Below are 24223 nucleotides of genomic sequence, written 5' to 3'. Positions count from 1 at the left end.
AAACATCAATGATGAGAGAGAATCATTGATCAGCTGCCTCCTGCACACCCCACAGGGGCTAGAGCCTGCAACTCAGGCATGTGCCCTGACCTGGAATCAAACCGTGACCTCCTGGTTCATAGGTCAATGTTCACTGAGCCCCACCAGCCGGGCGATTTGTTATTTTTTTAAATCTCTATTGTTTTGATCACATATCCAATTTTTCTCTTCCCCTTTCTTAATTATTTTTTCCTTCTTTTTCTTCTGCTTTCTCATCTCTTTTCCTTTTCTTATTTTGGGTCAATTTACTTTCTCTCCTATTTTCCTTCTCAATTTTTATCTTTCTCTTTTATTTTAAACCATTTTGCTTCCATTATTCCTCATTTTTTATTCCTTTTTTCTCATTTTTTATTCTTATTTTCTTTATTTCAGCTGTGCACCTACAAATTCTTCCCCCCCCCCTCTTTTTTTGTATTCTCCTCATATTTTTTTTCTTTCTTTCCCTCTATCACACTTACTCTCTTTACTCTATCCTAATTCATTAGTGGTTGCTTTTGTTGTTGTTGTATGGGTCTTGTATATATTTTTGTTTTGTTTCTTTTCTTTTGTATTTTATTGTGATCTATTTTGTTCTATTCTGTCAGTACCTCTACAACAGCTCACATGTCATGGTTTGGGGTGAGCCTCAGAGTCAGGCTGCCTGAGAGAAGATTCTATCCATGAATGGGACAACAACACTCAAGACCCAATTAAAATAGAAGAACCCAAATAACTAAAACAAGAGGAGATCTAAGAGACTGTACTACAAAACACCTAATACATAGAAACAAATACAAAGGGTCAGCAAAAAAAAATGGGGAGACAAAAAAACAACCCCCAAATGAAAGAAAAGAAGGAATCACCAGAAAAGGAACTAAATTGAATGGAGGCAAGAAATTTGTCAGATAAAGAATTCAGAATAATGGTAATAGTGCTCAAACAATTCAGTGAGAACTACAAGCAACTTAATGAGAATGATAAGGAATTTAATGAGAATTAAAAGGAACTTAATAAGGGCTACACTAACTTGAAAAGACAGGTTGAAACATAAAATAAAAATCAATTGGAAATGAGGAATAAACTTAACCAAGGAGGTAAAAATTATGTACTCAGAAAACTATAGCATGTTGAAAAAAGAGGTAGAGGAAGCTATACTAGTAAACAGGTGGAAAAATATACAATGTTCATGGATTGGTAGAATCAACATCATTAAAATGTCCATACTATCCAAAGCAATCTATAGATTCAATGCAATCCCTATTAAAATACAAATGGCATATTTCACAAGCTAGAGCAAATACTTCACAACTTTATATGGAACCAAAAAGGACCCCTATTAGCTATAGCAATCTTGAGAAAGAAGAATAAAGTTGGTGGAATCACAATATCAGATATCAAGTTATACTACAAAGCCACTAGCACCAGACCAAAAATGGGTATATAGATCAATGGAACAGAACAGAGACCCCGGAAATCGTCCCAAGTCATTACTCTCAATTAGTATTTGACAAAGAAGGCAAGAACATTCAATGGAGTCAAGACAGTCTCTTCAATCAGTGGTGCTAAGGAAAATTGGATAGGTACATGCAAAAAAATGAAACTAAACCACCAACTTACACCATACAAAATGGTGAATATAATAGAATCAGGGGCATAGAAAGGGAGTGGACTGGCGGGAAGAGACTGGACAAAAATCGTACACCTATGGATGAGGACAGTGGCGGGGGGCGGGTAAGGGCAGAGGGGGGGGGGGGAACCAGGTGGAGGGGAGCGATGGGGGGAAAAAGAGGAACAACTGTAATAATCTGAACAATAAAGATTTAATTTAAAAAAACAACTCATACAACTTAATGAAAGGAAGACAATCCAATTAAAAAATGGGCAAGGGACCTAAATAGACACTTCTCCAAAGTGGACATACAGATGGCCAAGAGATATGAAAAAATGCTCAAAGTAACTAATCATCAGAGAGATGCAAACTAAAACAACAATGAGGTATTACCTCAAACCTGTCAGAATGGCTATCATCAACAAATCAACAAATGACAAGTGCTGGCAAGGATGTGGAGAAAAGGGAACCCCAGTATATTGCTAGTGGGAATACAGACTGGTGCAGCCACTGTGGAAAACAGTATGGAGTTTCCTCAAAAAATTAAATATGGAACTGCTAATTGACCCAGTGATCCCACTTCTAGGAATATATCCTAAAAAACCTGAAACACCAATCAGAAAGCATATATGTAACCCATGTATATTCATAGCTGTGCAATTTACAATAGCTAAGATCTGGAATCAGCCCGAGTGCCCATCAGTAGATGAGTGGATAAAAAGTTGTTATATATTATGCCATGGAATACTATGCGGCTGTTAAAAAGAAGGATCTCTTACCATTTGAGACAGCATGACGGGACCTGGAGAGTACTATACTAAGCAAAATAAGCCAGTCAGGGAAAGGTAAGTATCACATGATCTCACTTATATGTGGAATCTAATGAACAAAATAAATTAATGAACAAAATAGATCCCGAGATATAAAAGCATAGAACAGACTGCAGAATCTCAGAGGGAAGGCAGGGGAGAATGGGTGGGTGGGAACTGATCAACTAAAGAACTTGTATGCATATATGCATAACCCATGGACACAGACAATAGTGTGGTGAAGATCTGGGAAGGGCAGGTGTGGGGTAGAAGGGGTCAATGGGAAAAAAAAGGGAAATCTGTAATATTTTCAACAATGAAGATAAATTTTAAAAAATTCAATAGCCATTTACCATAAAAGCTCATTGCAAACTTCTTTAGTTATCTAAAAAAATTACAGCAAACACCCTATGTAATAGTGACTTTAAAGCTCCCCCTCTGTCATCAATAACAACAGAAAGATTGACATTATTTCCAATTTCATAAAAATGTATAAATAGAAAACAAGAAATAAAGATAGATTGGATTTTGTACATAGAAAATAAAAAAGAATCTACAGATTGGTTTCAAATTTAATATATATAAATCAACAATATTTTATAAGCATTAGTGACCTGAAAATGCAATTTTAGATAATATCATCTATAACAACATCAAAATACACTTCATTTCTGGAAATTAATCTAAGAAAATATGTAAAACATTTCCACATAAAAAAAAATAGAATGCTTTATGGAAAGATAAAACAAATATCCAAATGAGGGCCCACACATATTTTCTGTGCAGGATCAAATAATAAATATGTTAGCCTTTGCATCCTAGATGGCCTTTGACAATTATCTAAACTCTGCATGGTAATGCCAGTGCAGAAATAGACAACATGTGAATAAAGGGTATGCCTGTGTTCCAATAAAACTTTATTTTCAAAAATAGCCATAGGATCATATTTAACCCATGGGCTATAATCTGTCAGCCTTCAATTTAAATAATCAGAAGAATAAAATTTGTTAAAACATAATGAAGATATAATAAATATATCTATTCTCCTCAAACTGATCTTTCCATTCAACTCTCTGACTATCAAAATTCAGAAAGTAGCATTTTTGTTGTTTTATTGGGTTTTTGTTGTCGTTGATTTTGTTACTTAATTTTTAAATGAAGTAAATATTCAAAGGGTGAAAGTTGGCCAAGGCAATCTTGAAGAACAGAATTAAAGGACTTTAACAGATGTTGAGACCTACTAGTATTTTTAAATTCCAGTAATTAAGAGAGCATGGTATTGCTAACAGAACAGATGCCTTGATCAACCGAACATAATAGTGCATTAACAGCCTTACACATGCATGCAATTGGTTTATGACAAAGGTGACATTGCAAAGCAGTCCAGAAAGGATGATTATTCCAATCAGTTATTCTGGGTTATATAGAGAGCCATACCGAAAAGGAAATATTCCCCATATTATCCACAAAAATCAATTATATAGGTGGATTGTAACTCTAAGTGTGAACAATAAAACAAGGAAGCCGCCAGAAGAAACTATGGAAGAATGTTTTCAATACTTTGAGGTAAGCCAAAATTTCTTAACCAGGACACATAAAGCACTAATGCTAAGGGAAAATACATTAAGATTAAAAACATTGATTTATCAAAGAATAATTTAAGAGAACAAAGGTAAGCCAGTGCCTGGGAGAAGATAATTTGTTCAAACAGACAGTACACAGAAGATCTCCAAATGAAAAGATGCTCAATATTATAATACAAGAACATGCATAAGAAGATATCAACACACAAAAGTTGGAATAGCTAAAATAAGACTGGTAAATACTAATTGCTGGTGAGGATGTGGAACACCTAAATTCTTCACACATTGCTGCTGGGTTCTAAGACAGTAGAACCACTTTGGAAAACATACAATTTATACTAAAGTTGAATATATACATATGTTTTATTAACCTTTTCAATTTTTAGGCATATTTTGAAGAGAAATACGTGCACATATACACAGGAATGTTCATGCCAACATTATTCATGATAACCTCAAACTGGAAACAACCCAAATGCTAACCAACACTAGAATGAATAAGTAATTTCTGGCATATTCATTAGATGCAATATTATACAATAATGAAAATGAATCCACTGCTGTCCCACACATAATGTGGATATATCTCACAAACATAACATAGAACAAAATTATTTGCCAGACACAAAACAGTACGGATGATTTCATTTAAATAAATATTTTAAAAAATCTGCAAAACACACAATTATATTCTAAGTCAGAATAAAAATGTTTGGAGAGGGGGAGAAGATAGTCATAGAGGGAGCATACAAGGATCATCTGGGTGTTTGCAGTAATCTATTTCTGGATGTGGTTGGTTATATAGATACTTTTGTGATCATTATTTTAGCTATACACATCACAGTATGTTAAAACCTTTGCTGACTCAGTTAAGTAAATAGCGATTGTGTTTCTCTACTGCATGGACCAATGACCAGAAGGATAAACATCAAAAATACTCATTTCTGAATGCTGAGGTTATGGATTTACTTTCATTTTTATTTGCATCATTATGCTATTATTTTTCACTTCTAAAAAACAACAGGATACTATATTCTTTTATACAAAGGAAAATATCAATAAGATTTTTCAAATTAAAAAAACACACAACAACAACTATTTCAAGTCTATAAAGAATGTGCATCTGAGAGAATGTTAAAGCCATTAATCAATACAGATAATAACTAAAGGAAAAGGGCAGGTTTTGCCAAAAGGAAAAACCTGCAGATGGCTTAGCATTGTGGAGGTTGAGGTATTAAAACAGAGGAGTCAATCACAGATAAAAATTCAGTCAAGACTGAAGGTACAGATTTAGGTCTTCCCAACAAAGATGTGACAGTCACTGGGAGAATGGGGAAACGTTTAAAGGAAAATGATAGGGAAATGTGGATTGTAAATGAACATGTCAACTTTCATCACACATTTTTTTAAAAAGTGATTTTAAGTAGTTTGTCTATTTTGAGAGAAGTCTTTACTTTTGAATATCTTCATTTTAATATTTTTATTAACTACTGAGGCAGACATACATTACCTAGCACATTGCTACATACATGGTGGTTTTTAAGTAAATGTTTGATTAATCAAATAAGTACTTACCAAATTTTCTGGTGATACAAATCTAAGAAATAAAAGAAATACAGAGACATCAGAATCAGAACTGAAAAGATCTTAACAAGCTGGAATGATGTAACTGAATTCCAAGATAAAAGAATAGGAATAAAGTTCCAAATGTTGTTTCAAAACAATTAAGTTCACAGGTTTAGAATGAGAAAATCCTATTACATATACCTTCATGTGAAAAAGACTTGGAGGTTTAAAAGAATGAGGAGCCCAGTATAAATTAATGAGGTGTTCACGACTACAAAATCCTAGGTCAATTTTAGGCTATGTCAATAAATGTAGTGTCTCAAACCAGAAAGTGAATGATAGTCTCATCAGACAGTTCACTGGCCAGAACAAACTCAAATGCTGTGTTCAGTTCTGGATGCACGTCCAGGGGAAGGTAGCCAACATGGTGAGGTGATTTAAGGATGGTTGATTTTTGGAAATGAAGAACTATAAAGGAAGACAAGACAACTGTCTTTGAGTACTTAAAAAGCTGTCATGTGTAAGAAGGATTTGATTTTTCTTTGAAACTTTATAGACCAAATAGAAAAGTGCTGAATACTTCAGCTTAATGTAAAGAAGTAGATTATATGTAGACATGTCCAAAATTAGAATGAGTTATTTGTGAGAATGCTCTGTCTCTGAAACTTTTCTTATTATTATTATGTTGAAACGTTTGATAAACTGGTACATTAAACCTGTCCAGAAGGTTGATTAACCTCCTTATTAAATGTTCATATGTCTACACTCTTAGTGCTCCCTCTTAAACAGTTCTTATTCTTTTTTATAAGGATAGGCTGAGAATTTTCAAAATGTTGAAATTGTGTTTCTCTTTTGATTAACAATGTCTTTAAATAAGTTCTCTCTTCTTGCAATCCTATATAATAAAAGGCTAATATGCAAATTGTCCCCTTGACCAGGAGTTTGATCAGGAGTTTGACCAGGGGGTGGGGCCAGCCAGCCAACAGCCTGCAGCCCCTCCCCCTGGCTGGCCACAACCCCTGATCACCCCCACCAATCAGGGGTGGGGCCAGCTGGCCCACCACCCATGGCCTCTCCCCTCAGCTGGCCCCACTCCTGATCAGCCCCCACCACCCTGATTGGCCCACAGCCCCTCTTCCCAGCCAGCTCCACCCCTAATCAGCCCCCTCCACATCAATTGGGGGTTGGGTTGGCCGGCCAACCTCCCACAGTTCCTCCCTGGGCCACTGACCCCAATTGGCCCCCCCCACCCCAATCAGGGACAATCGCCATGGCCCTTCTCCCCAGCTGGCTCGGCCCTGATTGGGCCCCAATCAGGGCGGGCCAGCTGGCCGGACCCCACCTGTGCACGAATTCCTGCACTGAGCCTCTAGTAATAATATAAAATCCCATTTAGTTAACACTAAGGTTAAGAAAAAATATATAGCAGAAGTGTTTTAGATGCCACTGTGGAATAGAAATATCTTGAATTCACAATTATCTTATCTTTGTTTTTCTTATAGTTTTACTACCTTTGCAGGTTGCCCTAATAATGTACTGTTGGTATTGTACTTTGTAGGAATTAATCATGTGGTATATATTATTCTAGCTCATGGTTTTCCCCATCAATTTGAAGTTTTGCTGTTCATCCCTACTGAGGCAGATGCATAGGGAGGCTCACTTATTGTTACTACTGCATAGTACTCCATTTATGTGGATACTAGCAGCCCAGTGCACAAATTCATGCACAGGTGGGTCTGGCCAGCCTGGCCCCAATCGGGGAAGATTGGGGCCAGGCCTGTAGGGAGGAGGAGACAGCGAGAGGTTGACTGGCTGGCCCACCCTGATCAGGGCCCGATCAGGGCCAGGCCAGCTGGGGGGAGGGGCCATGGATGATTGGCCCCGATTGGGGTGGGGAGGCTGCTTGGAGGCAGGGCCAGTTGTGGGGAGGGGCTGTGGGAGGTTGGCTGGTCAGCCTCACCCCTGATTGGTATGGGGGGGAGTAATCATGGGTGGAGCTGGCTGGGGGAAGGGGCTGTGGGCTGATCCGGGTGGTGGGGGCCCATCAGGGGCGGGGTCCGCTCGGGGGAGGGCCTTCAGGAGGTTGGCCAGTTTGCTGGCCACAGTGGGTGTCATAGCGACCGGACATTTCGGTCCACACAGCATTCCGGTCGCTGGCTTTTTATAGATATAGATATCACAATGTATCAATTGCAGCACATTTCAGTTGTTTCCAGTTGCTCTTATGCACAGCTAAGAACATGCTTGTTTTATCTATGTTTCACAGTACACAGTAAGGATTTCTTGAGGTTCTAGAGCAAGGAGAACACATACAAGTTCAATAGGTAACATGGAACAGTTCCAATGTGGTTGAGCCAATTTACCTTCCTATCAGCATTAGATGAGAGTTTCCATTGCTTCAAGTTATAGTCAAACTTTGGTATTTTCAGAATTTTTTAAAAGTTGTCCTTCAAGTATGTATGAAATGTATCTAATTGTGATTTTAATCAGTTACTCCATTAATGCAAATGAGGTGGAGTGGCTTTCAGATGTTTGTCAACAATTTGTGTTTAATTTTTTGTGTGAGACCTCTTTATTTTTATTTTTTGCCTATTTCTCTATGGACTTCTTATCTTTATTTTTTATACCTAGATACTAATAACTTTTTTGGTTGTTTTGTCTGTATTAGTCTCCTGAGCTATTTCTTGTTATTTTGCATTCTTTATAAAATTGTTAATGTTAATTTAACACCTTCAAATATTAATTTAGTACCACTCACCAGTCCTTTTTTGTGGTTTACCTTAATGTAATTAAAAAAAAATCCTTTTCTACCCCAAGTTTAGTAATATAGTCATTTTGTCTCCTAAAGTTTTCTCAGGTTTTGGCTTTGTCATTTAAGTCTTTATTCAACCTTGAATTGATTTTTGTTTATGGTATATGGTAGTGATTCAATTTATTTTATTGTTTTATGTAATAGCCCTGATATGAAAGATTATCATTTAATAAATTGTTTCCATATATGCATGGGAGTATGTGAGGACTCTCTTTTGTATTCCATTTGCCAATGACTCTACTCCTGCATATGTATCATATTTTCTTAATTTTTAATGTTTTTTGTAGTCTTAACATGTGGCAGGGCAAGACAACCTCATACACACACACACACACACACACACACACACACACACACATTCTAGCTTTCTCTTCAGAGTGTGGGATTGTAGTTTCTTGGACATTTACTCTATGACATTCATTTTAGAACCAGCTTGTTAAATTCCATGAAAAGAAAACAATATAAGAAATCTCACTGAGGTTTTGTAGAGGATTGCTTTTAACCTACAAATCAACTTGGAGAGAATAACAACTTTACACCATTGAGTCTTCCTATCCAAGAACATTATTTAAGATTTTTTATTATATCTAACAAGAAGCTTATTGACTTTTGTATCTAGCAATATTGCTAAATTCATATGAATTATAATAAAATTTCTAGAGAATTCTTAAAATTTTCTATGCAAACAATTTTTGACTTTATTATTATATAAAAGGGAATGCTTTCAAAATTTCACAGTTAAAAATGATGCTTACTGCAGAATTTTTATAGATCCTTACATTAATTAAGGAAAGTTTATTATTGACAGTTTATTAAGAGTTTTTAATTTTAAATGGATATTCAGTTCCACGAAATGCTTTTTAAAGCATAATATTTAGTAATTTGACATTTGATTTTCTCTAATCTATTAATACAATTATTTAATTGATACTAGACTGTCATTGAGATAAGCCCACCTTGGTCATGATTATCTCCTTTAGGCATCACTTGATTTAATTTGCTATTATTTTGTGTCCATGTTTAATAATGAGATTGGTCTGATGCTTTTAATAGTCTTGCCTGGTACTCAGTATCAAGGTAATATTAGCCTTATTAGATGAGCTGGAGAATGGTCTTTTGTCTTCTTGAAGAGTTTGTGCAAGCTTACTATTATCTTTTCTTTTTAAAAAAATTATCTTTATTGTTGAAACTATTACAGATGTCCCCTTTCCCCTCCCCCATTGACCCCATCTACCCCATTCCCGCCATCCCCTACAATTATCTTTTCATTGAAAATTTAGTGTAACTTGCCCATCTATGAAGATAAGAGTTTGGTGCTTCATTTGTGGAAAGATTTTTATACTCTAACTCAACTTTCTTAATGATTATATAATTAGCCATATATTGTATTTCTTTTGGGGTCAGTTTTACAAGTTGCATTTTTCTAGAATTTATTTACTTCAGCTATTTTGGCATAGCTTATTTTTAGTATCCTGTTAATTTGCATAACATCTGTCCCCTTTTTCATTTCTAATACTAAAGCAGAGCTGACTCCATTTGAACATCAAGATGACAAAAATCATGACTACAAAATGAAATATGGAACTTAAATATAGACACTAAGGACATCAAAATTGTTAGAGATTTTGCTTACCTTAATTCTGTCATCAATTCAAATAGAGGCTGCAGCCAAGAAATCAAGAGAAGGCTGAGACTCAGAAGGGTAGCAATGGAAGAATTAGGAAAGATCACCAAGAACAAAGATGTGTCATTAGAGACCAAGGCTAAAATCATTCATACTCGTATTCCCAATTACTTTGTACAGATGTGAAAGCTGGACAGTGATGAAGGCTGATAGGAAAACCATTGATTCATATGAGGTATGGTGTTGGAGGAGAGCTCTATAGATTCCCTGAACTGCCAGAAAAATGAACAAATGGGTCCTAGGGCAAATTAAACCTGAAACATCACTGGAGGCAAAAAAATGGCAGAACTGAAGTTGTTCTACTTTAGGCACATCAGAAGAAGGCAGGGTTCTTTGAAAAAGGCAATAATGCTGGGAAAATAGAAGGCAGCAGGAAAAGAGGAAGAGCAAATATGAGACGGATTGACTCCATAAGAGGAGCTATAAACATGAGTCCCTAGGAGCTGAGCAGGGTTGTTAAGGATGGGACATTGCGTCCATCACTCATTCACAGGGTCACCAGGAGTCAAAGCTGACTCATTGGTACATAATACACATTGTTTATTTGTAATTTCCACCAAATGTTTTATGATTAATATTGTTAGAGTTTCAGAGTTTCATCTACCTAATCAGTATTTTTCAAAGAACCAACTTCTAGTTTTGTTTTTATTCATTCCTTAGTTTTTATTTTATTACTTTCTGTTCCTATCGTTTTCTTTCTTCTACTTCTCAGCATGATTTTGTTGTTCTAACTTTTTAAATTGAATGTTTAAGATGCTTATCTCATTAATTTTTAGACTTTCTTCTTTAAATAAAGGCTAATAATTGTTCCTACTTTAATTACATAACAAAGTTTTGACAGTAGGATTATCATTATCATTACATTTTAAGTATTTTATAAATTTATGATTTCTTCTTTGATCCATGAGTATATTTAGTAGCATATATCTTAAGTTTCAATATTTTATTTCTTTTTTAAGCTGTTAATGATCTGTAACTTAATGGCATTGTAATCAGATAATGTGATATTTATATTATCAATCTTTTGAAATTTATTATGGCTAACTCATGGTTCACTTTCAGCACATGGACAACACATGATCACTTTACATAAAGTTTTATATGTGCTTGAAAAGAATGTTTGGTATACAATTGCTGGATGCAATGTTTCATATAGGTAAATCATAACAATATTTTGGTGTTCAAATCTTCTACACACATAGATATAAAAGTGTTTTAGTTAACTTGTACTATGAAATATATCATCAACATTAATGGTGTTTAGTATATATTTCTCCTTGCATTTTTATAAAATTTTAATTCAAAATTTTGAAGTAATTATGTACTTAGAAATTGAGAATTAATTACATTCTTGATGAATTTAGCCTTTCATCATTTTCAGTGTTTCTCAAAATCTCAAATAATTCCTTTTTCCTTTGCATTTACTTTCCCTGATAATGGTATTGCTATAGATAGCAGCTCTCTCTCTCTTTTTTAATATTTTTATTGATTGCAGAGAGGAGGAAAGAGGGATAGAGAGATAGAAACATCAGTGATGAGAGAGAATCATTGATTGGCTGCCTCCTGCACACCCCGCACTGGGGATCAAGCCCGCAACCCGGGCATGTGCCCCTGACTGGAATCGAACCTGGGACCCTTCAGTCCTCAGGCCGACGTTCTATGCACTGAGCTAAAGCAGGTAGGGCAGCAGCTCTCTTTTGGTTTGTATTCCCTGGGGCAGTTGAAGGACAGGCCCCAGTTTACACAGATAGTTCATAGAAGTAGACTAGGTCCCAGACTTCCTGACACTTCCAGTACCCTTGCTAAGTGTCCTAATAGAATGAGCATGATGCCATACAGACAGCAGAAGGGAACCAGAATGGAATGGATGATAGCAATATTCCGAAGTTAAAAAGAAGAGGAGGAATCAAGACTCTTTAGGAGGGTCCTGGTGCTTCAATCCCACATCATGAGATTTATCACAGATTTATGTCTGTGGTACCCTGACAATGTCATTATTTCTTGTTTCCCAGCAGAGTTGGGAAACAGTATTTGGCCTAGAGGAGAAGAGAAAATAATGAGTTTTCTCTTCATGCAGTGAGTCTGGCATTTCAAATAGATAGGTGGAAATGTAGAACTAAGAACAGATCCAGATATGAAGCTTTTTTAATGATGACGACGATGGAGACAATGTGCATAGATATGATAGCTGAATCTTTGGATTAGGCTCTGTGTTTCTTAAACATACCTTTTCTTAAACACCAAGTATCATTTTTTACCCCAAATTTTAAATTAATACTTACCATGATTTATTACTGCTATCTTTAAAAATTGATATCAGGAATAATGGCTTCATGAATAAACTTCTGAACAACCCAGAGAGCCTTCTTGGACAACCAATGTACTTCCCGGTCACTCTTGAGCCCCACTGTATTAAAATGTAAGGTTTCTTGCTGCAAGCCTTTAAAATTCCTTATGTAGCCCTCCCCTTAAAATATCAACAAGGCTCAACCCTATTTAATTCCCAACCATTAAGATCAAAGCATTAAGTGGTACAGCTGCTTGTGTCATTATCAGTCATGCCAGAAAACAGTTTTGTGAATTTGGGCACAATGAACTCTGAGGGAATACGTATCTGGAAAGGCTTTAAGAGCTTTCGCCCCAGAAGTTTCAAAAACTGTACTCAACCCAGTGAAGTTTTTTTCAGTGAGCTGGGTTTTGTTTTTTGTTTTTCCAACTGGATGTAATAAAAATGTCTGAGATTTTGCTACATAATATGATCTTTTTGGAAAGGTCAACACTAATGTTTTAGGCCAGTTCAATGGGCTTGGGTTCAACTCTGGAAGTGTAAAAGTTCCAACAGGATTCTAACAAATCCACCCAAAAGAGCCATAGATTATTTATGCTGACCCACTCCACTGGTAGAACAGGAAGCCCTGGGGAGAAAATTCAGTTGTCTGAGCATTATGGTACAATACTTAGAGGCTCTGAAATCACAAATTCAAATACCCCAAGGCCCACTCAACCTTCATTACAAGGTACATTCAAGGAGTATGATGCTGTTTGCTCTGGGGGTTTTAGGATGAAACTTTTATATTAATACAGAGCACACAGAACATTGGTTTTAAAGATTTCATGTCATTTTTGATATCAGGAGAGGCTTGTCTTAATGTTCTCAGCCAAAATTTCTGGGACTCAGCTCAAATCTTGGAGCCATTGAGAATTTGGGTATATAATCTCAGATTAATAATAAAAGACATTTATTTATTTAAAACTCAAAATGTAATTATATAGAGAGCTTGAATACAACTAGAAGAATCTATAATGGCCAAGTTTTCACCCCTGAACTTTATATAGAACCATGAAACATTTCCCAAATTTCAGTAAATATAAAGTTCTTTAAAGCTTTTTGGAAAAATAGATTTTCTTGCGTTTGTTTCATCAAGAAACCTGCTACCTGTCTATGTTCATCCTAAAACACCATCTCTTGTTACTCTCATTCCTTTTTCATTTGACAATGATAGGGGTATGAATGAGACTAACCTCAGTACTCTAATGTCAATCTCTTTCCCTGTCTCCTCTGTCTTCTCTCTCTCTCTCTCTCTCTCTCTCTCTCTCTCTCTCTCTCTCTCTCCATTTTCATATTGTTGTGAGCAAGGGAGCATCCACAAAAGGAGTCATTCACACACTTTGTGTCTTTTCACAATGTCAAGTTTATTAGGGAAACTTCCCAATAAGCCAATAGAGTCCCAGGCAGGTTACACACAGAGAGGGGCTTATGCCATAGAAGTGAGCAGAGTGATAGTCTGGCACAAAGTCCCCATCACTGGAGGTGCCAGCAGGTGGAGAGGCAGACGTAGGTCTCAAGCCAGATGGCTACAGTAGCGGCACTCATCCAGTGGATTGGAAGTTTGGCAGGGCTCTGAGCATGACCTGTGGTACAGCTAAGCTCAAGCATTGGATGGTGAGAACCCTGAGTTCTTATAGTCCACCAGAGATGGTAGTCCCACTCATATCGGTGTCCAGACACTTAACCGAGTGTCTAGACTTATGGTTTGGGGCATTCTGGGACCCAACTAAGGGTGTTTGTGTTATATTCCATTACCTCAGCCTTGACATAGCACTTGACATAACTGTCATGGCTGACAGTGACTCCATATTAGACTGTCATAGGTGTCCAAAAGGTCCACTCTGCTCTTGCTTTATACACATGTGTAGCTCCTCTTCCTGGTCAGGTTGGCCTTTCCTACACTCTCTCTCAGACAGATCCTAAGAATCCTTTAGCACTCAGATGAGCTAGCACTTTTTCCAGGAAGTACTAAAATTCAAATTGTCTTTCTCCCACTTTAATCGTCTCCTCTCCTTTGACCAGATTAGGAAACTTCCCCCAACTTCCATGGTTACTTTGATTCTTTTTTGTCAAAGCACTTAATTATCTATCGCCCCATTCAGTGAGAGTTTCTCCAATGTAGACTGCCTCATTAGTACCTGTAGTTCCAGCACCTAGTTATGTTTAATAAATATTTATTAACAAGTGCATAATGGAGCTCAATAAGCTACACTTTCATACACTTCGCGGAGAAACAAAACACATGTGGATTTTTTCTTTAAAGCTGTTAGCAAACTGCATTTTTATTAATCCACTAGAGGCCCGTTGCACAAAGAGATTCGTGCAATAGGCCTTCCCTTCCCCTGGCTGCTGGCACCGGTTTTCCTCTGGCACCCAGGACCCAGGCCTTCACTGCTCCAGCCTGGAGCCTTCAGTCTTTGCTCCGCAGCTTTGCACCTACGTATGCAAATTAACTGCCATCTTTGTTGGGTTAATTTGCATGCCCTCCTGATTGGCTGGTGAGCTTAGCGGAGGGATGGTCAATTTACATGTTTGTCTATTATTAGGTAAGATTAAAGATATCTATTGAGAAACTGTTATATGTCTGGCAGTTTAGGTATAGAAACCACAGTGATGAACAGGCTAAAAATGGTCCCTCTTCTCTCAGAGCTTATTTTCTAGAGGGAGAGACATACAATAAAGCAAATAAACTAAAAGTAGATCTGAAATATGATGTCAATTAATGTTATGTGCTATGAAAAAAATAATTCAGAGTCAGGGCTAGAAAGTGAAAGGGTGGGGTGGGTAGGGAGAAGGTGGGGGGGCTCATGGAAGCCCTTTCTGACCTGAATAAGTATGAGCGAGAGCAAACCATAGTGGGAAAAGCATTTGAGTTAAGGGAACAGCAAGTGCAAAGAATCTGCTGTGTAAGAACTTTTAATGGGCATGGAGAGCTGCAAGAAGCCAATGTGGCTAGAGCAGGGAAGTGAGGTCAGAGAAGAGATGGGTCTAATTGTGGGCAGAGTTTGGACCATCCAGAGGCCTGCAGGGACTTTCATGGGTTGCACATCATGCAAACCTGAAAGGGGCCCATTGGGAGGCTTTAACAAGGGACATAATGTGGTCTGATTTATGTTTTAGAGGGAGCACTCTGGCTGCAAGGTAGAAACAGAACGTAGGAGGACACAGAAAATTGTTAGGAAGTTCTTAGCGTAATCTGGGCAAGAGATGATAGTGGTAACAGTGAAGGTGGTGGAAAGTAGTCAGATTTTAGATTACATTTGAAGGCAGAGCCTTCAAAATTGGCACTCAGTACTGTGAAATGACATTTCAAGTTTACTACAAAGTAGTTAGGATCAGGCTAATCCTATCATTAGTCACAATACTAAGTGTACCCATAAACACACACATACACACACCAAACAGACATAGCTAATGACACAAAAGACATAAAGCCCTTGGTTTGGTTTGATTTGAGGCTGAAGGCACTACTTTCAGATGTTATGAGTGACTAAGGATTTACCTTACAACTACTGAACAATTTCTCTGAATGAGCCAATTGGCTTCCTCTCCCCAGCTCACTAGTCTACAACTAGAGTGTGTCAGCCAGCATTCACTTCACAAATGCATTGCCCTACCTAGCCTAAATGTTAGTGTGCCCATAAGGAATTACTTTCACCCGTCTGCTGTCACAAAACCCTGGTTTGGTGTTTGCCCATAGAGGCCAGGCTGCCCCAAGCTCCACTTCAGAGATTCTTATAATGTAAAGAGTTTGAATCTTGACTCTACCACTTACTGGTGGCATAACCTTAGATGACTTAACCTCTCTGAACTCATTTGTGAAATGCAGGAATTTAACAAACTTGAAAATATGCAACAGCTATTCTTCCTTATCCTGCCTCCTGTGCTTCTGGACCTCATTCAGAATCTTATCTGGGAAAGTATGACATCAAGGGTAAAACCACCAATAGGGACATCATGACATGTTCAATGTCTACAGCTGAGTGTAAGGTCATAATCTGCTTCTGCTCCAAAGACCTTTAGTTTGGATGGATTCCTATCTACAGTAGCATCACTGGAACTGCTTGCTGCCTCTGTAACAGAATCCAAAGACAGCATCCAGTTTCGAGTTCCCATTAAAATCCTTGGCACTCTTGAGGGTAATGATACTGTCGGCACAGCAATCTACAAATACAGATGTAATGATATCTCAGAAAGGAGGTGTCAAACCAAGACGTTTTACAAGATTTGGCAAGTCATTCTCTTTATGCCGCACCTTTGGTCACTAAAGAACTAAGGCCACTTCCATTTCATTAAGATAAATTACTGTTTTGGAATAAAACAGTAAAAATAGCTAAAATTGTTCCAATGGGAGGGAAGGAAAGAGAGGGCAGACAAGAGCCAAGGGTTGAGAGTTGAGCAATGTGTCAGTACAAACAATGGAAATCGTTGGCAGACACTGAAGGAAAATTACTTTCATATATAGAAATTATACTGCAGTAAAAGAGCCTGATAGATGCTTACACAGCTGTGGTTATTAGGGCAACATAATAGTGTTTGTTCAAAGCAAAGAAGGGAGGAGCAGCAGGTTCAATATTTTCATATTTTACTAGAAATAGAGAAGAGACAAGTAGCAGACAAGGCATAAAATAATTAGGGGAAAAGAAATAAAAATGGAGCCCTGGGTTGATGTGATGGACTGAGAGTGATGTGAGGAGGGTTTTCACAAGCCTACTTCTCTGGTATATAAGGTTAATTTTAAATATCTAACAGGTTAACAGGCACTTTTCAGGCAATTTTATAACCTATGCATAATTGGACTGGTATTTGTGAGTTACTCCTTTTCTTTCTAATTGAGATTTGGACTGTGTCAGGATGGGTGTCAGAAGGGAGACATATAACATGCAAAGAAATGATAATATGTCCTCTAGAAGGAGATCCCTATGAGCTCCAGTCATAGATAATGTACAGTAACCTAAAAAATGATTTTCTTTAGAATGTGTAATATGGATAAAAAGTATTACTGGGAATGGTGGCAAAGAATGAACTAGACTAAGTGTGTCTCTTCTGCTAACATCATCTCTTAATCCAGTGCCTCAATTAAAGCTTGATTCTCTCTCCTCAAGAAATGGTATCTTTCCTTCCCTTCCTCAGACAAATTTTACCTGAGCAATAGCATTTGGTTTTAATAAATATACATGTTGGTGTCATAAGTGAGATGATCACTATATTTACTTCTTATCTCAAGCTGAAATGTGGCTCTGGAATACTACTCATTGAAGGTGCCAAGGCGAGGGACAACTTTACTTATTATAGAAAATCAAACATTATCATATAATGATGATTACATAGTCATTTTTACAAATTTGTAGCAAAAAGCAGAATCTGTAGCTACTGACAAAAATGTATTGGTGTTATCAGCCAACCAACTCTTACTCAAGGAATGCTACAACCCACTGATCAGAATCTCCTCAATATCGCTTCTGCAAACTGTATTTCAGGCCCAATGACCTACTTAGAAATGTCTTCTTTCCTCTGAACCTGAGTGCCCACTGGTCATGGAGGAGTTAATCATGAGTTAATCATGAATTTGAAGCCTTCACAGTCTCATTTGTTTCTTCTTGTTCAACAGAAAGAAGCCTTGAGAAAGTATGACTGACATTCATGATAATTACATTTGGAGATTAAAATAATTTAGGGTTTCAAAAGGTTGAAAATTTACACACCGTAATAAGCCTCACATGATTATGACTTCCTTCATATCATTTTAACTGTGTGTTGAAATCCATTTGATGTGGATGTAATAGTCATTTTAATGAATATTGTTAATTCCTTGTTTTCAGCATAAGAGATAAAGAGGAATTTAATTAAATCATTGCGTGAGTACTTATTGGGAGTAAAAAGGTTCACAGAATTATTATTTTTGTGGCATGACATGTAAAGAACTTTGTAAAATGCAGGGAAGAGCAGTATCGGAGTGCAGCTGGCATTAGAAGCCAGGTCAGTTTTATTTCCCCTGTAGATGGCACAGAAGTCTCAACACTAAGAAGTGGTGCCTTGAAGCTATAGTTTTCATAAGGGACCAGCAAAATGTGACAGCTTTGCTTGCTTTCTTTTTCAAACCTGATGGGACTCTTTAAAGTCAGAATTTCAGTTTCCCCAAAAGTCTCAATAGAGAGCCAAAGCTTGGGTCCCATAGCAGTCAACTAGAAATATGACAAGAAAGGGCAAGAGCTTTTGTCCCAGTAGTTTCCCCTCCCGTGCCAGTTCCAAAGACCAGAAGAACAGTCTCTCCCTGGGGTTTTTAGGACATTCCTGGTTACAGTCTCATCCAAAAGTCATCATCGGCCTGGATACAAACCAGTTATGACATCATGGAGGGTAGATAGCATTCAGGGAATCAAAGGTCCACCAGGAACTGCTGAGATAGTGAGTTTATTTGGGTAGAAGAGGAAAGCCTGAATTATTTATTCTGTCAAATTTTTACAACTTACTATTGATTGGCCATCTCTTTTGGGGTCATTATGCTCAGAACTTCTGCTCTTAGCTTGCTATTCAGAAATCTTTGTCATAAATGTCTCAGGGTTGTTAGACTACATTCAAACAGCATAATTGTTAAATGTAAATATATGCTGGGAGCTTCCACTGGGGAAACAAATAGTTATAAGCAGTTCTAACCAGTTTAACAGCAAATGAACTCTACAATAAATGAACCCACTACATTCCTATCTAATCTTTAAAACTGTGAATTAAGATGCTAAAATTAAGTTATGTGTTAGGCATATTTATACACACACACACACACACACACACAACTAATGTGGATATGCTAATAGTTTTCTCTGGGCAAAGGAATTACATGTAATTTTCTTTTCACATGACTATGTTATAATGATAATGAATGTGCATTACTTTAAAAATCTCCACATTTCCTTGAAAAATTGAAAATGTAACTAAGTAACTCACATATTAAGGTCTCTCGTTGTGTCTGATGTGTGTGTGTGTGTGTGTGTGTGTGTGTGTGTGTGTATGTTTATTGCTTTTCCCCAACCAAACTCATGTGGATGAAAAAGGGTCTCATACTAAACCTGATAAACTCAGGAGAGGCCCACCTGGCAGGACTTATAAATCCAGAGACTGAAAGTAACCACACGGGGTGGTCTGAACATAAAAATGCCTAACTAAAAAAAGACATGGAGGGTAGTCATGTCCTAGGTCTATAGCTTCCTTGACACAGGTCAATCTTTATCTTTGAAATTATCCATTGTCTTCATGCACCTAAGATAACATACTTTTGAAATGTCAATGTCAGCATATTTTTGTTTTCTAGACCCCCTCAGGGCACAACCAAGGCATCAGAACAAAAGACCAAACTGTTGGCTTATTGTCCACATGCCATCTCACTGTGACATAAATGTTTATTCTCCTGTACCCATGTAAAAGATGCCTCACTGTATCTTACTTTCTATCCAATCTGAGATTTCCCCACTTTGCTTTTCCCTGCCTCCCTAATTCACCACCAATGGATTTCACATAATCCCTAAACTTCTCTTCTTAATTAATATTAATTAATTAACTAATTAATTAAGCTGTAAAACTGCCATTCTGAAGAGCATTTTCTCAACCTGCTGAGATTTTGCTTCCCATCAATTGTTGTCAGTTTGGCTCAAATAAACTCTTATAAGAATTTTTTTAGGCTGGATGTTCTTTTGTCAACACCCAGTTCTTTCCACACCCAACATTTATCTTAACAATCTCTCCAAGATTCAGAAGTAGTTGGTGTGGGAAGAAATGTGTAAAATATCATCACATTCCTTAACTTTCCCCAATTAAGTGGAAGGAATAGTAGTTTTAATACACATTATTTGAGGGAGTAAAAGCGACACCGTTCACCAGTCTTCTACCCTCCAACTTCTCATATGAACTCCATGATGCTGCTCTTCCTTTAACGATTAAAATTCTCAAAGGTGCTTCTTGCTTCAGCCTCCTGGCCATACATTTCTCAGTGTTTGTCATGTGGCTTCTATCTCCTAGTCACTAATTTCTTAAAACCCTTTCCCCAAAAGTTTTTAATGACTTCCTAGTGACCCAATTAAAATACCTTTCTCTCTCCTCTTCTTTGATTCTTGTGCTATATTTGGGTTCCTCCTCTTCTTTGAAAACCAAAAGCAAACCAATTTTATTACTAGCACTCTTGTCTGTTTTTTTTTTTCTTCAATTCCAATGACTATTACTGTCTTCTCCAATTTTAATAGCTATTCCCACTTTGTTTTTATCACCAATGCTCCCTCTTCTTCTGGCTCTGCTTTCTCCTCCCACTCCACATATGAAAGCCATTTCCAAGTCTGTTTCTAATCTTCATGCCATTTTATTTTGGCAAACATTAATTAAAAACCTGTTACATATTTGACACAGTGCTAGGCACTGGGTGTGGACTGAAGACAGAGTATTGTACAAAGGAGAACATGGCAGATTCTATTTGAACATGGTCTAGATATCCTCTCCTGGGAAGAGGCAAGGACAAGATGTTGCATGTCCTTGTAGGCCAATGCAACAGTTTAGATTTTACTCATCAATCAATTAGAAGAGATTGAAGGATTATAAGCAGCAAAGTTACAAAAGACTAACATTTAAAACAAATTAGTAAAGCTGAAAAAAAATAATTTGAAGGGGGAAGAGAAAATGGAGGTCGAATAGGCAGACCTTTCTTGTACCTCTTCCAAGGGCCAGACTGGAAATAAAACTAAAGTGGTGAATATGCATCCAGAATTACCAACTGAGGTCCAGATAAGGAGGTCCATATCAAGGAAGGACAGAAAATGCTTGGTCGCAAGAGAGGCAGCAGGCTGAGAGTGAAGAGAAACTCTTGGCTACAGGAGGGTCTGTTTCCTCAGAAGATTGAGGCACAGAACCCAGTCTGGGCTCCACAGCTCTGAGCACCAGACCCAAGACCAGCGGCCCACGTAACATCCAGCCATGAAAGGTGTCAGAACAGCTGGCCACTTCAAAGCCTGTACCTGGTAGACTGGAGGCAGTCAGAGAGAAAGCCTCAGTTTCTTGTTTATTTGTTGTGTGTGTGTGTGTGTGTGTGTGTGTGTGTGTGTGTGTGTGTGTGTGTGTGTATTTTAAACCTAGAGCACATGATCATATCAGTTGACACAGAAAAAGCATTTGACAAAATCCAACACACTTTTTCAATAAAAACTCTCAGCAAAGTGGGATAGAGGGTTCATTCCTCAACATGATAAAGGCCATATATGACAAGCCTACAGCAAACATCATACTGAATGGGCAAAACCTAAAACCATTTCCTCTAATTGTAGGAACAAGACAGGGGTGTCCATATTTACCACTCTTATTAAACATAGTACTGGAAGTCCTAGTCAGAGTGATCAGACATGAAGAAAAAATAAAAGGTATTCAAATTGGTAAGGAGGAAGTAAAACTGTCATATGCAGATGACATGAAATTGTACATAGAAAACCTGACAGACTCCACCAAAAAACCCATTAGATTCATAAATGAATTTGGCAATGTAGCAGGATACAAAATTAGCACCAGAAATCAATGACATTTTTATACACCAATAATGAACTCACAGAAAGAAAAACAAACAAAAAAACAATCCCATTTATCATTGCAACAAAAAATTAAGTTACTTAGAAATAAACTTAATCAAGGAGGTAAAAGACCTCTACTTGAAAAACTATAGAATGTTGAAAAAAGAGATAGAGGAAGATATAAACAGGTAGAAGAATATACCGTGTTCATGGATTGGTAGACTCATGAAAATGTCCATACTATCCAAAGCAATTTATAGATTCAATGCAATCCCTATTAAAATACCAATGCCATATTTCACAGATCTAGAACAAACACTCCAAATATTTATATGGAACCTGAAAGGGCCCCAATTAGCTACAGCAATCTTGAGAAAGAAGAATAAAGTTAGAGGGATCACAATACCAGATATCAAGTTATACTACAAAGCCACTGTAATCAAAATGGCCTGGTACTGGCACAAGAACAGGCATATAGATCAATGGAACAGAACAGAGACCCCAGAAATTGACCCAAGCTTATTACACTAAATTAATATTTGATAAAAGAGGCAAGAATATACAATGGAGTTAAGACAGTCTCTTCAATAAGTGATGTTGGGAAAATTGAACAGATAAATGCCAAAAAATGAGACTAGACCACCAACTTACATCATAAACAAGAATAAACTCAAAGTGGGTAAAAGACTTAAATGTAAGTTGTGAAACCATAAAAATCTTAGAAGAAACCATAGGCAGAAAAGTCTCAGATATCTCTCTTAGCAATATGTTTACCGATACGTCTCCTAAGGCAATGGGAACTAAGAAGAAAATCAACAAATGGGACTACATCAAAATAAAAAGCTTCTGCATAGCAAGAGAAACCATCAACAAGATGAAAAGGGAGCCCACTGTATGAGAGAACATATTCACATATGTTCAGAACAGAATGATACATCTGATAAGGAGTGAATTCCCAAAATATATAAGGAACTCATACAGCTTAACAAAAGGAAGACAAACAATCCAATTTAAAAAATTGGCAAAAGACCTAAATAGACACATCTCCATATTGGACATACAGATGGCCAAGAGACATATGAAAAAAATGCTCTGTCACTAATCCTCAGAGAGATGCACACTGAAATGACAATGAAGTATCACCTCAGTCCTATCATCAACAAATCAACAAACAACAATTGCTGGAGAAGATGTGGAGAAAAGGGAACCCTCGTGAACTGCTGGTGGGAATGCAGAATGGTGCAGCCACTGTGGAAAACAGTATGGAGTTTCCTCAAAAAATTAAAACTGCCATTTGCCTCAGTGATCCCACTTCTAGGAATATATCCTAAGAAACCCAAAATACCAATCTGAAGGACTATATGCATCCTTATGTTTATAGGAGCGTGATTATGACAGCTATGATATGGAAACACCCCAACTGCCTATCAGTAGATACATAGATTTAAAAAAAAAAGCCATTTCCCTAACCAGTTTGGCTCGGTGGCTAGAGCTTCAGCCTGAGGACTGAAGGGTCCCAGGGTCGATTCCGGTCAAGGGCATGTACCTTGGTTGTGGGCACATCCCCAGTGGGGGGTGTGCAGGAGACAGCTGATCGATGTTTCTCTCTCATTGATGTTTCTAACTCTCTATCCCTCTCCCTTCCTCTCTGTAAAAAAATCAATAAAATATATATTTTTTAAAAAGCCATGATACATTTACACCATGGAATACTATATACTATGCAGCTACAAAAAAGAAGGATCTCTTACCATTTGAGACAGCATGGAGGGACCTGGAGAGTATTATGCTAAGTGAAATGAGCCAGTCAGAGAAAGATAAGTATCCTATAATCTCACACATATGTGGAATCTAATGAACAAAATAAACTCAAGAACAAAATAAATTCAGTGACAAAGAAGCATAGAATAGGTTAATGAATTTCAGAGGGAAGATGAGGGTGGGTATGGTGGGACAGGAAGAGATTAACTCAGGAACTTATATGCATAGCCCATGGACACAAGCAATAGTGTGATGAAGGCCTGGGAGAGGCAGGTACAGAATGGAGAGGGGTCAATGGTAAAGAAAAAAAGGGGGACATATGAAATACTTTTAACAGTAATGATAAATTAAAAATAAATAAAACAAATGGGTAAAGCTAAATAAATAAAGTCACCAGTTAATAAATAAATAGTAGGGCAAAAGATTAAACACTGGTGACCTGGCCAATATGCCTCAGTGGTTAGAGTGTCGGCCTGGCCACAGAAAGGTAGCAGGTGGTTCCTGGCCAAGGAC

This window comes from Myotis brandtii, unplaced genomic scaffold (genome assembly GCF_000412655.1).
Source record: "Myotis brandtii unplaced genomic scaffold, ASM41265v1 scaffold132, whole genome shotgun sequence".
Taxonomy (NCBI): domain Eukaryota; kingdom Metazoa; phylum Chordata; class Mammalia; order Chiroptera; family Vespertilionidae; genus Myotis; species Myotis brandtii.
This window is presented reverse-complemented; position numbering follows the sequence as displayed.